The sequence below is a fragment of the Strix uralensis genome, chromosome 14 (assembly GCF_047716275.1).
Source record: "Strix uralensis isolate ZFMK-TIS-50842 chromosome 14, bStrUra1, whole genome shotgun sequence".
Taxonomy (NCBI): Eukaryota; Metazoa; Chordata; class Aves; order Strigiformes; family Strigidae; genus Strix; species Strix uralensis.
The window spans coordinates 16,280,838-16,295,892 of NC_133985.1; positions in this window are offsets into that span (position 1 = coordinate 16,280,838).

Sequence of the window (15,055 nt, forward strand, 5' to 3'; positions counted from 1 at the left end):
AGCGGCTCCATGGCACATCGCTCCACCTCAGGGCAGCCCCACATGCTGGCACATGCATGTGACAGCTGAGGTGGCCCAAAACCACAGGATCTGGCCATGCTACTTCACACCAACGCTGTCCTGGCTGCCCCATGCCATCTGCAGCTGCTGGGCTGGGACATGAGGTCCTGCCCTGCTCTCCTGGTGGGGATCACACCCTTCCTGGCATGTGCCACCCCCTTCTCAATGTCTGTCACTCCCTTCTTGATGTCTGTCCCCCCCTTCCCAGCAAGCGTCACCTGTTGCTGGCATGTGTCATGCTCTTCCCAGCATGTATGCCACCACCATCCTGGTGTGTGTCACCCCATTCCCAGTGTGTCACCCCTTCCTGGCATGCATCACACCTTTCCCAGCATATGTCACCCATTTCCAGCATGTGACCCACTTTCTGGGATAGATCACCCAGCTCCCGGTGTGTGTCCCCACTGCAGGTGCCAGCTGGGCTATGCTGGGACACACCACTCCTCATGAAGCCACCCAGGGAAAAAACCCACTGCCACCCTTTCATTTCCATGGCCCAAATTGGCCTTATCCATCAGCAACAAAAAACCAGTTGGAGAAATACATAATCACTCCAAAAAGTGTAAATTTTGGGGTAAACAATATTATTTATAAATTCCAATCAAACCTGGAACAGCTCTGGTGAGGCCAGAGGGACGCCTGGGGTATGGGCTGAAAAAGGCCAAGTGCCATTTAAAAACTCAAATTGGTTTTCCGTGTCTGGGAGATGTTTCCTCTCTGCCCTAAGTTCACTTTCTGTGATTTGAAGGGCTTAAACAAAAAATGACTGCAAGCTGGAAAGTGTCTCCTCCAAAACTGAACCAAAACTACTGAGGTCACCTAAAGCACATTGCAACCTTTAAATGAAGCTTCTTGGTGGCTTTCCTTCACCAAAATCTCCATGTTTCCCCATTATATATTTTTGGGGACAGCTGTGAAACCCAAACCATTCAGTAAGCAGGTGGGGAAGGGGAACTCTTGGTTTTGGTGGCAGGTCCCAAAACGTGAGGCTCGGTGAGATGCCGGCTGCTTCCCCGCCGTGCTGGAAGACCCCCCGGGGGTGCTGCAGGGATGCCCAGCACAACATAGCACTGTGCCAGCTTCCCCAAAATCTAATTTTTCTATTTCCTGCTTCTCTTTCTTGGAGTATTACTAATTACAATAGTTTTCCCCAGGACTTTATCATCCAAATAACCAATAACCCCTGGAAAAGCCCCGCAAGCCCCCCACCATGCAAGCCACAGCCGGGGCAGGTGCAGCAGCTCGGGCTCAGCCCGAGTTTTCCATGGCAAGCTTCAGGGGTAGGTGGAAAATTGCGCAACACTCAGCCTCCAGCAAGTATTTTGCAGCGTCCAGAGCTGAGCTCCCGTGCCCTTGGCGGGACGATGGGAGGCTGCAATTACTAAATCCCTTGCCCACTTAAGGCAGGCTCGGCACTCCAGCCCACGGCGAGGCATATTTGAAATGCTTCGGACCAGATTCGGACTCCTGTGCCGTTCAAACTTTCCAATGGTAGCCCAGAAAAAAAACCCTCCCCAAAATAGCCCCTGGACACACCACCAAACCCACTCCATCGGGGGGGGTCCTCGGGGTGGGCGCTGCTACACCCACGGGACCCCTGGGATGGGTAGGACAGGAGGGATAGTGGGGACAGGGTCTGCTTTGTCTCATGGAGGCAGCCCCGAGCAGAGACCCGGGGCGAGACGGCGGGGCTGGGTGACACTGGGGCTCCGGCAGCCTCACACCACGGTCCAGGCACAGAGGGGCCCGGGGGGGCCACCACAACCCTTGTGGGGTGCACCGCTCCCGCCCAAGCAATGCCGCTGGAAAGGCAGACAGTTAACTCGGTGCCACTTAAAAGAGGGATTAAGCAGACAAACCTGATAAGGGATTAGGAGGGTTATTTCTCACTCCCTCCCCAGTTACCAGATAGGGCAGGGGCTGGGGCTGCTGGCAGTGGGGCCGAGACATGGGGCGGGCAGGGTGTGCAGCCCCCCACACTTTCTGTGGGGGAAAAATGGTGGAGCAAAGCTGCAATAAATGCCCGGCGTTTCAGGACATGGGGAAATTACTAGGATAGACTTTTGCCAGGGGTCAGAGCATCGCTTTAACGAGTGTGCACGGGTCTGCAAGATGCCTGTGAAGTTCCCTTATCCTGGGTATATTGCTCCAGTTACCTGCTTGGCTTTCACGGACAGGGAGAATCGGGGTCTGGAAAGGACAGACCCCATCGCTTCATCCATCCTGATGACCAAAACTCCTCGCAGTCACTTGCTACTGGACTCAAGATAAGTTTCAAGCCGCATCTTGCAGGGAAATAAGACAAATCATCTCCTGCTTTGAAGAATTGTGCAGGAGAGCACAGCCCAGCCTCGGCCGATGCGTTCTGCCCTCCGCACAGCTGGCTGTAGGGCAGGTTTTACACCAAAACTGCCAGAGTCCTGTGACTGCGTGAAAAATCAGCTTTTGCTAAAAAAAAAAAAAAAAAGCATTTTGAAAAGCTTTAAATGCGATCAGTTAAAAAGGGGTGTGTGTAAATAATTTTAAGTCGGTCTCAGGAGCTTTCCTTGCCTGACTCATGATTAGGAGTTTTTTTATGTATCACATCAGAAAATACTGTAAAACATACTTTCAAAGCCTCAGAGGACCTTGGTCTCCTCAGAGTATTCAAAAGCATCAATTACATGAGCATTATGAGCAGGATAGTTTGTACGAACCCTGTTAAAAAATCAACCTGAGACTTGTGCCTCTAAATCCCCTCGCTGCCCCCAGGGCTGGAACTGATTTCTGCCCGGGCTTCAGCACTAGGAAATGTTTCAGTTTAAAAAACGTTGAAAAACATTAAAACCAGGCCGTATGCACTTATTATTGAGAAAATCCCACACAGATGGACTGCATTGAACCACGAGCAATTATTTTCTGCCGTTCTCGTGAGTTAATGAGATGATCAGAAGTCCCCGGCGGCCTTTCTTTGCCTGCAGACCTGTGCATCAACCTCCTCTTCTGCAGCCTGGGGCTGTGCGGTGCTGGCACGAGCCCCTTTGCCAGCCCTGGCACTCCCTGCCAGGGGACTAAGGAGGCAGCAAAGGCAGATCCTTGGTTTTTACAGGGCTGGCAGCTGTAAAGTCCAGGACCCAGCTTTCTTTCGTCCTGAATGTGTTTGGGTGTGCCTGCTCTCAGGGACCCACACGCTGACAGGAGCTGCCATCCTATGCCAAACCTGTGGTTGAGCGGGAGCTGCCAGGATTTGGCATGTCATGAGCAGCCAAGATGAGAAAAAAAAAATCATCTTTTTTTCCCCATACTGATTTAGGTTTGATGTTACGCTGCCAGCAGGGACCTGTTTGCCATGATTGCTGAGCTCATTCCCCTTTTGCTGAGTGTGGGGCGCCGGTGCTGAGCCGGACTCTGGCTGCTCACCGCTCCTCGGGCCGGTGCTAGCCAGCGTGGCAGCGATGGAGAGCCCTGGCCGGGCCAGACCACGGATTGTTTACATCCCCCAGTGCCTCTGCGCCGTTGGGAGCCCTGCAAAGAGCCGGGCGTGATGCACACTCACTCCTCTGGCATGAGCAGAGCAGAAGGTGGCTGAGGTCTGCACCCTTATCAGCACCAGAGCCCTAATTACCGTCCTAATGTCTAATACTCCAGGCTTGGCCAGTACCTTACGGGCCTGATTCCCTTAGACAGAAGCTGTTATTGTCCAGATGAGGGGTTTGAAGTCTTGCAAATACAAACCTATCCTCAAAGGGAATTTCTTTCGCTGACACTTCCCAAGACAAAGAAACATTTCTGCCTGTGTTTTTGCAGATGGATCTGGCCTTTTCTTCCCACCCACCCCCCTCTGGATATTTGCAGGGCTGCCTGCTTCTGCTTTCAATAAGGAAGGGATACGGGCAGGGGTCGGGACGACCACCTCAGTGTGGGGCAGGAGAGCAGACCCCGCTGCCGGTGGGGCTGCAGCCTGTTTTACCAGTGTGCTGGGCTCCGTTTTACCGGGACACTAGGCTGGGCTCCATCCCGTGGCTCTGGGGCTGTGAGCCCCACTGCCATGGGGGTGACACAATGCCGCGGTGGGGGCTGCAGGCTCATTGGGGCGGCAAGTGTAGGACAGGGCAGGCTTGCACCGGGCAGCTGCTCTTTGCAGGGCGCAGCTCTGGAAGCGCCGGCTTCCCCCGCCGCTCGGCTGCCCTGGTGCCATTCACATGGGCCTGGGCTGGATTCGGCCCCAGGCAGCTGCTTGCCAGTCCTCTCCCAAAATCTCTATTTATAACTGGGAAATGGCCGGATCATTTCTTTGTACCAGTCGCCCGCCTCCAGCGGGACGCGAGGCTGAATGTTCCAGCCAGAGCAAAGCAGCGAAGGGAAATCCCATGCCCTTTCTGAAATGAGAGTTAATCAAATTGTGCCTCGTTAGCAGCGCACAAGGCAAGATCCCGGCACTCACTGAGCACAGAGCAAAGCTCCTGCTGCCCGTGCTGGCGTAAGAGCAGACTCTTATATGCCAGTGGAATCAGCGATTTAAAGAAGTAATCTGATCAGATGTAGCTAGTTATTATAACGGACTCGGCGACTTTAACGAGCTCCTGCACAGACTGGATTACCACAGTCACTCATCCATAGTTCATTAGAGCTTCAGAAAGGGAATCCACGACAAGTCATGAAATACGATCTCCTAATCTTGCCTAAGCAGGAGAAGCCCAGCTGTAAAGAAAATACCTTTTAAAAATACCCGCAGAGTGAATAAATCTCCCTTGTGCTAAAAGGCAATGAAAGCGGACCCGCGAGAGAAGGGGATCTGCTCACGGGATGCGTTTTCCGTGCGCGTGGTTAAGGAGACTTCGTACGAGAGTGGTGTGCTTGGGTGGAGGAACAGAGGTCCTTCTGGTTTTCATGGATCAAAAATATCTTTCTAATGGTTTTCTTGGGGTTCTTGGGGAAAATAAATAAATAATGGCTAAGTGGAGGAACGAGACAGGCAGAGCCACTGTCCCCAAGGGCAGCAGCAGGCAGAGAGACCCAACAAGGAAAGTCTGCCTGTCCTGGAGGGATGCCCAGTTTCTGGTATCCCTCTCAGTCCCAAATGCCCTCACCCAATCCGGGGCTGGAAATGTCATTTACAGCCAGCGAATGGCAGCCAGATGGCACCACACCCCTGAGTCTGTCCCCAACTGATCCCTTTCCCAGGAAGGGCGGGTTTGGCATCACCCTGCTCACCAGGACAGCTTGCCAGGGCGAGGATGCTCCTCTGAGCGTGGCACACCACCTGGTGCCATCGGGTCATGTGTGCACGTCCCCGAGGCTGAAGGTATCACCCAGATCAGCTGGTAGGGCTGGATTCTCTCTGGTGGGATGAAGTGATGGCCCCGGGCTGGCTCGGGGCTGGGAGGACAAGATGTCCCCTGGGACCTGGAGAAAGTGGGATGGGGCAGCTGGCGCAAAGGTGTCCCGACAGCTGGCAGTGATTTCAACAGTTGGTTCTGCTGAGATGAATGAACCACGTCCAGCCCCACCCCATGGGTGATGGGAAGCAGTAACATCCCTATGAATGGAGGAGAAAGCAGACTTCCAGAAAATGCAGGGCCAGTTCCACAACCCCTGCATGAAGGGTGTGGGCAACTCTCTTAATTAGGAAACCCACCCCGCTCCATGGGCAAAGGAGGTGGCACGACAGCGGCCACACCGGTATGGAGGGATGCCCACACAGGACTTCCCAAGCAGGACATGCAAAGAGAAACCCCAGGAAGATTCCTTGTCCCCTATAAACCACCCCGGCCCTTATCAGGGAGAGCATTCAGCAAACGATTAACTGAAGACTTCATTAATACTGCTGCAGCTGGGACTGCTCAGGGGCTTAACCTGAAGCATGTGCTCCTCTGGCTGAGGGTCTTAATGCACTTAGTGAACATCTGGATACAGCCCGCCCCTTCCAGACCTTTCTTCTCTCCACGGGCAATCGGGTTATCTGGAGGGGAAGGAAGCCTGAAAGCTGACTCTGTCCTCCAGGGCCGCTTTCATTCCTCGGCAGCCCCGGGGGACGATTTGGCAGTAAGGAGTGTCGTGTAAAGGAATGTCCCGTGATGGACCGCGCTTAACGGGACACCTCCACACGCACCCCTCGGCAGAGCGGCTGCGGGTGCAAACCCTAACCTGTCCCCAGCAGCCTCTTGGTGTTGAGAGGTGATGCTGAGGCTGAAGGATGCCCGCGCTCACCCTCGCAGCGGGGCGGATACTTTCCCTCCAGACACCTCCACACAGGCACTGGTACCTCTGGACGCGCGGGCTCTGCAGACTCCAACCGCTGAGAAATGTTTGACAGAGCAGCGTACGTATTCCAAACATTGTTTGATTCATGTTTTAAAGTCCCACTTGCAAGCATACTTCCCCAGCTCAGACATCAATCACTGCAAATATGTTCTTATAAACAAAGCAATACAGACTGACTGTCTCTTCCACCCCTACCATATGCAGGTCACCGGGCAGCACCCCGAGGAGAGGCGCTTCCCAGAGCATCTGAGCCCTCCCCCGGAGGACATCAGCACAGGTAGCCGGGAAAAAGCAACAGGAAACCTGCTACCAGTGGCACGGTACCACCCAAGGGCATGTATCCCAAAGGAATGCTGCTGAGTCCTTCATTGCTGCACCGAGGATGACTCGCTCCTGCTGCACAGCTGGTGCAGAAGGTGTCCGTCCTTGTGGTCACCAGCCGTCCCTTTGGCTCCTCATTTCCATCAGTCTGTCCCCCCCCAAAACACACATCCCTGCCATTATGGGGATGAGCTCTTACCAGGCAGGGATGGGGGATGCCATAGCCAAGACAGAGTATTTCCCAGCACCCGGGATTCCTGCTGCAAGCTTACACATGTAACGAGAGCAGGCATCTACTTTCATTTTATGTTTTAACCCTGAAAGTCTGATTATTACATCGAACACCTACAAGACAACCCCCTCCTCAGCATTAAGGACCTGCTTCATGTGGTGTGGGCATGGGCACGTCATGGCTGGGTGCTCCCCATCGTCACTGCTCTGTCATCACCAGCGCTTCCCTGCCCTCACTGCTGGCGGGAACACAGGGCCGTGCTGGGACGCAGTTGTACGTCCTTCCTCCACCACCACAGACATCCCAGACCCTACAAGCCCCAGCCCTTGCCACCACATGGCAGGGTCCCTGAAGCACACCCAGCTGTGGGGCCACCCCTGACACCATTTGGGCACCCCAAGAGTCCTTACCGAAACAACGAGACAGGACAGGGAGGGTGGTAAAAAATGTCTGCCTCAGACTCACGGGTTTTGGAGACTTTTTAAAGCAAAGTTCCTTTCTTTAGGACGCTCCAGCAAAGTGCAGGATCCTGCTGGTGGGTGACTCTCGCACTCCTCAGCCCTCTGTTTAGGAAAAATAAATAGGAAAGAATCCAGCAGCGACACTTTCCTCCCACTGCATGAGATGGATTGGCGCTTACCACCGCAGGAAGACTGTCCCACCGTGATCTAACCCAGCACTTTGTCCTGAAATGCTCTGCTACGGCTAAATAAATGACTCCTCTAGAGCTGGGTGACACATTCCAGCCCCAGACAGTGACACTGACAGATGCAATCAGCCTGCAAGGTTTAATGGGAACATGGCGCTGGCGGAGCCGGCAACGGGAAATTTATGAGGGATGTGGGAGAGGAAGAGGAAAACCAACAGCGTTTGCTGGTGTGGGAGGGAAGGAGGAAGGTCCTGACGGGGCAGCAGCCCAGCCATGGCACATGGCCAATTCGATGGCAGGGGCCTGGCCGCGCGGAGGGGACAGCAGCGTGGCGGGACAATAAAGGCATCCTGGGTCTTTATCACCCATGAGAGAGAAATCAGGAGGTGACATTGTGGCCATCTCCTACATGGGAAATTATTAGCCCTGTGGTCCCACCGCGACTCCCAAACTGAGAAAACCCCATCCTGCTGCCGAGCACACACAGAGCTGCTTTTTCAGAGCAACGATGTTGCATCCTGCCTGGATTTGAGCAGGCTCAAGCTCTCCCACGTCACTGCCATGCATCCAGCCACATCTAGCAGGTGACTCGGGTTCATACAGCCCAGGGCTGAGCACCAGCCTACCAATGGGAGCCTGCTCAGGGCACAAGCTCCCCGTTTCAGCAGAAGCACTAAGGCAAGGGAGGCTTTGGACATGTATAGTCTGGGTTTTCCTGCGCTGCTCTTGCCCTGCATCCCTGTCGGTGTGGGGCGGAGGGGCTGTATCAGTCTGCAATCTTGCCTGAGTCAGCCCGGCACCAGACATCATGGCCCAAGATATCAACAAGTGGCTCGGCCATAGGGCTCCAGGGGGACAATTAGAGAGGAGACAGCTCCTGCCTGCACCCAGCTGCCATCTTGCACTGCATGGCAGGGCTTGGGGCTTCTGGAGCCTGCCAGGATGCTCGGGGGGGGGGGGGGGGGGGGGGGGGGGGCGGGGCGCAGGCTGCATTGCTTTCGGGTATTTCCCTGCCGAGAAATTGCTTTGGGGTATTCCCCCCGCCACGGCTCCTGCAGCCAGCCCTGTCTGACAAGGCACCGCTGTGAGGGCAGGAGAGGGGATAAAAAAAAAAAAAAAAGCCTCACTGCTGTAGGGAGATTTACTAGGCTCGTTATCAGCACAGGAAGAGCTGGAGCTTAGGGGCAAATGGGAGATGCTTTGCCTATTGCGGTATTTTTTCCTACCGTTCTCTGACCTTGCTGGCTCATGCAAGCGCAGGCCAGCAGCTCGCTCAGCTCCGCTGCTCACTTGCCAGCAAGCTTTGTGCGAGTCCCTTTTCCTCCAGCTCTCTGCTTGCCAAGGCAGGGGCTGCTCAGAGCCCAGAGCAACCATGTTCATTAAAAAAAGCCGTTTGTGCTTACCTGCTCGTGTCTCTATTGTGCTTACCTGCCCGTGTCTCTAAGCCCAGCAGAACCACTGGCATGGCCGAACGCTGCTGCCCAGCTCACCTGTCCTGGGGTTGCCCTCCACATCCAGCATGTTTGGGTCCCAGCAGCTGCTTTTAACCGGGAATGTGGTTTGTAACCGCAGCTGGCACCAAGAGACAGGTGGTTACAGGGCTTTTGTAGGCCTTCCCGGTCCTGCTGCCCACCTGTAGCTTGTCCCAGCCTCACCACACTACCCCTGGGTCGGATCCTGGGGCTTATTTCATGAGATCTCAAGGCTGTAGCCAGCTTGGAAATGACAGTTTTTCTCCTAGTGAGAAGGGATGCTTCCTGAGGATTGTGCTTTGTGCTTATTTGAACCCCCTGAAAATACATGGGGGATCACAAGCGTGCTTGGGGAGCTGGTGCATTACAGGGGGCACATTCACTCGCTATGGATGCGTGTGAGAGGGGGAGAAACAGCTTCCTCGTCCCGTATACTAAATAATAACATCCATGTGAAGAAAAACAAGGTCTGAGGGAGGGAAATGGACCCACAAAGGCCTTTATCTGGCAGAATCAGAGAAAGATCAGCTGCAGCGCTGGAAGCAAGCACACTGCACACAGGAGACCCAGCCCATCTAGGGTTTCGGCTCTGGTTAATGACACTGCAAATTAAGCCTGTCATCTTTAGACACAATGTTTCTTGCCATTTCAGCTCAGGAAAACAACCACACTCTAAAACTGCAGCCTCTTCTCCCCCCATCCCCTCCTGAGGAAAGTGGAGTGCAGCAACTCTTGGGCTGGTGAGGACGTGGCATTGAGTGCTGACTGCTGCCCAGCTGCAGAGACCCTCCACCCTGCGATTTAGGCATCACACAGAGCAGATGAGGCTGAGACAGCTTCCTCCTGGAGAGCCACGAGGAGCAACACCCATCCAGAAGGATCCCAGTTCCCCTTATAAATTGACAGGTTTGCACAAATCCATGGGTAATAATTTTTGCCTACTTGCACAGGTGTCGGGCTGAGTGCCCCGGCAGAGTCTCACTGGGCTGGGCTTTCTGCATAAGGGGGGCAGCTACATGTCAAAAATTCACCACCAAAGACCCTGGGATAGAAATATTTGTGCCTAAATCACAGTCTGATGAAACTAGCAAAAAGAGCAGCACCATATATATATATATATACACACACATCACATTATGTATGTTTTTATATGTTTATTTATCTGTATATGCAAATATATATACTTTTTAATATATATTAAAATATCAGGATTGCTGGTGTGTATATTGCTGGTTTAGGAATAACTGGGAATTTTTTTTTTTTTTTTGTGCTTTGGGTGTAATATGGAGTCAGTGAAAAGAAAGGACTTTATGAAGGGCCTTGATGAGGAAAGGTTTTCATTTGTCCTGGGGTGAGTTTCCTTGGCTCCTGCATGGGATGGGCCCTTTGGAGAGGCCATGGGAGTGCTGGGGCAAGATTGAAGTGGGGCCAAATGCTGGTCCAAAACCTTTCCCTGCCAAAACTCTCCCCCGCAAGCCTTCATCCTGATGGAAAATACACCATGTTGAAGTCGGAGATACTCCACTAGCCAGGAGAACTGGTGGTGAAACATCGGGGGTGGCCTTCGCCTTGCCAGCGCCCACCAGCTTTGGCCATGTCCTGCAAAATGTCCCTGAAGCTGCTTCACCACCAGTGCTGGCGAGTGGGTTTCACTGCGCTTCCCCGGGAGCTTCTGGATTTATAGTATAAAACAAATCTCTTTCTTTTGTCCAAACGAGATGCTTCCTGCAGAAATGGCTATTTTGGGTTGGGTTTTTTGGGGTTTTTTTATTTTAATGGCTTCTAAAAGGGCAGAACTGGTTTGCATGAAGCTGCTCCAAATGTTTCCAAGCAAAGTTTAAGAGAAAACTGGAGTTTCGCTTAAGTGTGTTTTAATGGGAAAGGCTTGTTTTTCTTTCATGTTCACTGCTCTTCTTAGGAAACAAGGAGCCAAGACTATGAGTGTCTTCAGCTCAAAGCAAACTATTTTGTTTCAGTTTTGAGAATTGGGGAGGGATCAGCATTTTTACAGGAGAAATTTTTTCCTTCCAGTAAGCTCCATTTCAAACAGTTTTATTCTCCAGAGCATGTTAGGAGGAGTCGCATATTGATATACAATAAATAAAGTTGTTATTCTCTGCAGGTCTGGATTCACTTTTCACAACACATCCCCATCCCGTGACTCCCTGAAAAGCGAGGCAGGACAATGTCCACGGTGGCACCATGGACCACACTGACAATAGGACAGCCTGTGCATCTGGGTCTTTTTCCCCCAAAACATCTCCCCATCCCCCTAAGCCCATGGGTGCCCTGGAGGCACCAGCACAGCTGTGCTGGGTGCTGGGTCCTTGCTTGGGGTGGGGGATAATGAGCCCTGGGGAGGCAAACTGCCACCCTGAACCCAAAAACCAGAGGCTACTTGGATGATGGAGAGTGAGACCGAGGCAGTTTTCATAAAAATAATTTCAGCAGAAAGACATATTCCTGCTCCAAACCACCCGCACTCGGAGTGCTTCGCTGCCCCATAAAAGGTGGCAGGTACCGGGGGGTGTCCCCCAGCGCAGCGTGGGGCTGGCGGCTCTGCAATGCCTTTGCAATTGTGTATTTCGGGAGCACATTCCAGAGCCGGCGGACGGACGGGCCAGCGCCGGGACGGCGGCGGCTCCGGCGAAGAGCCAGGGAGCCCAGACACCCCTCCCAGCCCACGCCGTCCCCCCCATACAACATGGTCTTGCATGAACTGTGCTTTTAACAGCCAGTGTGGTGAGGTGGAAGGCTGGATACGGCCTGCAGCCGGCAGCGGCTTTGCTTGTGAAAATGTTTTTAACTAAAGAAACCGCTGCGTTACGGCTCTCCAGATTCCCCCTTCTTCTCCCTGTCTTTTTTTTTGGGGGGGGGTGTAAAGCAAAACCCAAGGAAATGACACAAATAACTGACGCCCCAGTTCCATGCCATCTCCTCCCCCAAAACTTGCATCCTAAAAAGGAAACTATTTGCAGCCCCAGTCTGATGCCGGCTGCACTCCCGCTTCTGCCACCTCCCATTTATAAAATGGTAAAAAAGGGTGGAAAAAAGCACTAAAATGATTTAAAACCCCCAGCCCCCAAATAATTTTCAGTTGCAAAAAAAGTCTTAACAGACGCTTGTTAATTTTTAAAACCATCTCAATCTGCAGAAAACGAACCCAACTTTGAAAAAGCCATCTTGTAACCCTTGCTGTAACCTGATGGCCGGCCCAGTGGCTGCACGGACCTCTCGGGATGCAGTGGGGGAAACCGGGGGAAAACCGGCCCCTCTGCTCCCCTGGGAGTGGAGTAGTAACTCCTGCACCCAGGGAGGGAGAAGCCCTGGGATTTTGGGAGAGCTGAGGATAACCAGGATAATAAGGCACCACTAATTGTCCTTATCCTCCTACCCTGGCAGGGCATAGCTGGACCCAGCACGAGGCACTGTGCGCTGAGAACTGGAATTGCCCTGAAAAACTTATAGACAAAAAATGAATTCAAAACCCCAGGCAGATCCACATGGAGAGGAGGGTGGGAAGTATGGACACTGGGACAGGGGAGGTTTAGACTGGACATTAGGAAAAAATTTTTCACAGAAAGAGTGGTCAGAGAGTGGAATAGGCTGCCCAGGGAGGGGGTGGAGTCACCATCCCTGGGTGTGTTTAAGGGTCGTTTGGGTGAGCTGTTGGGGGATGTGGTGTAGGGGAGAACTTTGTAGAGTAGGGCTGATGGTTGGACTCGATGATCCCAAGGGTCTTTTCCAGTCTGAATGATTCTGTGATTCTGTGAAATGTGGGCAGGATGCTGCTCCCCAGCTTTGGCCGCTCCCTGGTGCCAGCACACGGTTCTGAGCCTGCGTCACAGCAGAGAGCTGTTAGAGCATCCCAATCTAGTTTGGTGGCCTGGGCCACTGTCACCAGCTTTCCCCCATGCAAAGCCAATTACCTGCAATGTCAGGCAAATACAGTGTGGGGTAGGAGGAGCCCAACAACCAAGGAGGGTCAGTCCCTGTGCCAGGCAGTGCCAGTGGGACAGGAGGGAAGCCCTTCTTTCAAGGAAGGTGGGTTGGTAGCATGACCAGGCACCGGGGAAATCCCTCGTGCACATGGGGCATTGTGGTACCTGGAGTACCCGGAGTGGGAAGGACCCCCAGCTCAAACCATGCCTCCTCCTGCCAAGCATTGCAGAGCAAGAGCCAATGGAGCAAAAGGTGTGAAGGTGAGTCCCCACGGTGACACCAGCAGGACAAGATGGAGAGCAGAGTGAGGGGGGGGAAGACGTATCTCACGTCATGACCCACCTCCCTTTTCCCCACCGACACATACAAAATGACCTGAACCTGCACCCACGTCCGGAGGAGGGAAAGTTGGAAGCAGCAAGCCCAGCTCTACCCCATCCAGATCCAGCAGTTTGTCTCCAGCCATGCCCCAAACCAGATGCTTTAGACGAAGACGCCAGGAGCTGCCTTAATAAGCGCTTATGCAATCCTTCTCGCGCGGAGGAAATGTCTTTCCCAATCCCCAGCCATTAGCAGTTGGCTGATGCCCTGGAGCAGGACATTTTAGAGCCCTTGTAAATTTGCTTCAGGAGTGGAAAGTGGACGGAGGAGGGGAAGGCGCTGGTTTTCGTCAGGGACCTGCATCAGCCGGGAGCTATTCTCCACTTCTCCCCACAAGCAGAGAGGTGCCACCACGGGTCAGCACCCAAACCCTGCCCCAAGCCAGGGGATTGGGGACAGGGGAATGATGGTGGCACCTCCTGCCCCAGGGTCAGCACCCAGCCCCAGGGCTTTGGGGGTCAGTGCTGGTCTCAGCAGGGAATTTGAGTGAGGAAAGAAGAGGCTTTAGGGCAGAAGCTTCACTCCTGCTTCAGTGCAAAAACTTCTTCTGGATTAAGAAAGGTCAACTGGGCAGCAACTGTACCAGCTCTCCGTGCACATGGGTCACCTGGGCTGCTGCCCAGAGCTCATGGACTCATTTTTCCCATTATCTCCAATTGTGTGTCCATGACGAGTAATGTAATATAAGCAGAAATTCCCTTTATGGCAGGTAGACCCTCCTTCCACTGATTTCCATGGCAATCAGACGGGGGAACGGCACCATTTTAAGTAAGACTCGGGGCACCCACGCCAGCTTGGAGTAATGATTTTGGGGCTGGTTCCAGCGGCAAGGCTGCCGGTACCTTCCCTTTGCCTATTGTTTGCATCCAAACCTAATTGCAAATTGACATGAGCCGTCTTTGGGGAGCGGCTGCTCCGCTCTGCTCCGTCAGCACAATGAGCCGTTGTTGATACGGCCGCAGCAATTTTCCAGGTTAATTTATGGCCGCCACACCCCATTAGCGGCAATAAATGTGGAGCCCGGTTTTGCCGAAATTGTGAGTTACGATTTTTCAAATAAATACATTTTCCTATAAACTAGCGCTCTGTTTAGTTTGAATGTTCCTCGCAGACACATCCATCTACATAAAATACACAGGAGAGGAAGCTGAGCTGTGACTTCGCTCTGATGACATAAAAACTTTTGTAAACACAATGTCATTTACAGTACGAGCGAGGAGAGAGGACAAAAAATAAACAGCGAGTGCCTGGCGCATCCCTTCAGGAGCACATGGAAAATTTAATAATCTTTTTTCCATAAAGCTTTGTTTTCCTTTTGATTTATCCAGACAGGGCAGTGGCTGCTTGGCCATAAATAGATTGTATTTCTTGAGAGGCAATGGTTGCAATCATCCTTTATGTCGCCGGAGGGGCGGCGCGGGAGGTGTGTGTACAGAGAAGATGCCGTGGATTGCTGCTGGGAACAGGACAGCACAGCACAGCCACTGTGGGCACCCAGTTCACCCCCAATTCCTCCTGCTCCTTTGGTGGGGCTCTGACAGCCTGAACCCCACTTGGGATTGCTTGTGTGATGCTGTTGTAGGAACAAGCGGCCTGGTGATGTAGTTTGGGGGACTCAGGCAGTGTGTGGGTGCTGGAGTGCACTGGCACGTGTGAGCCCCCCCCATGTCCCAGTGCTCTCCCCCCCGCCACTAAAAGACCTGTGCTGGCGCAGCAAGACACACGTGGCAAACCCTCCCGGGGAGGAAGGATACC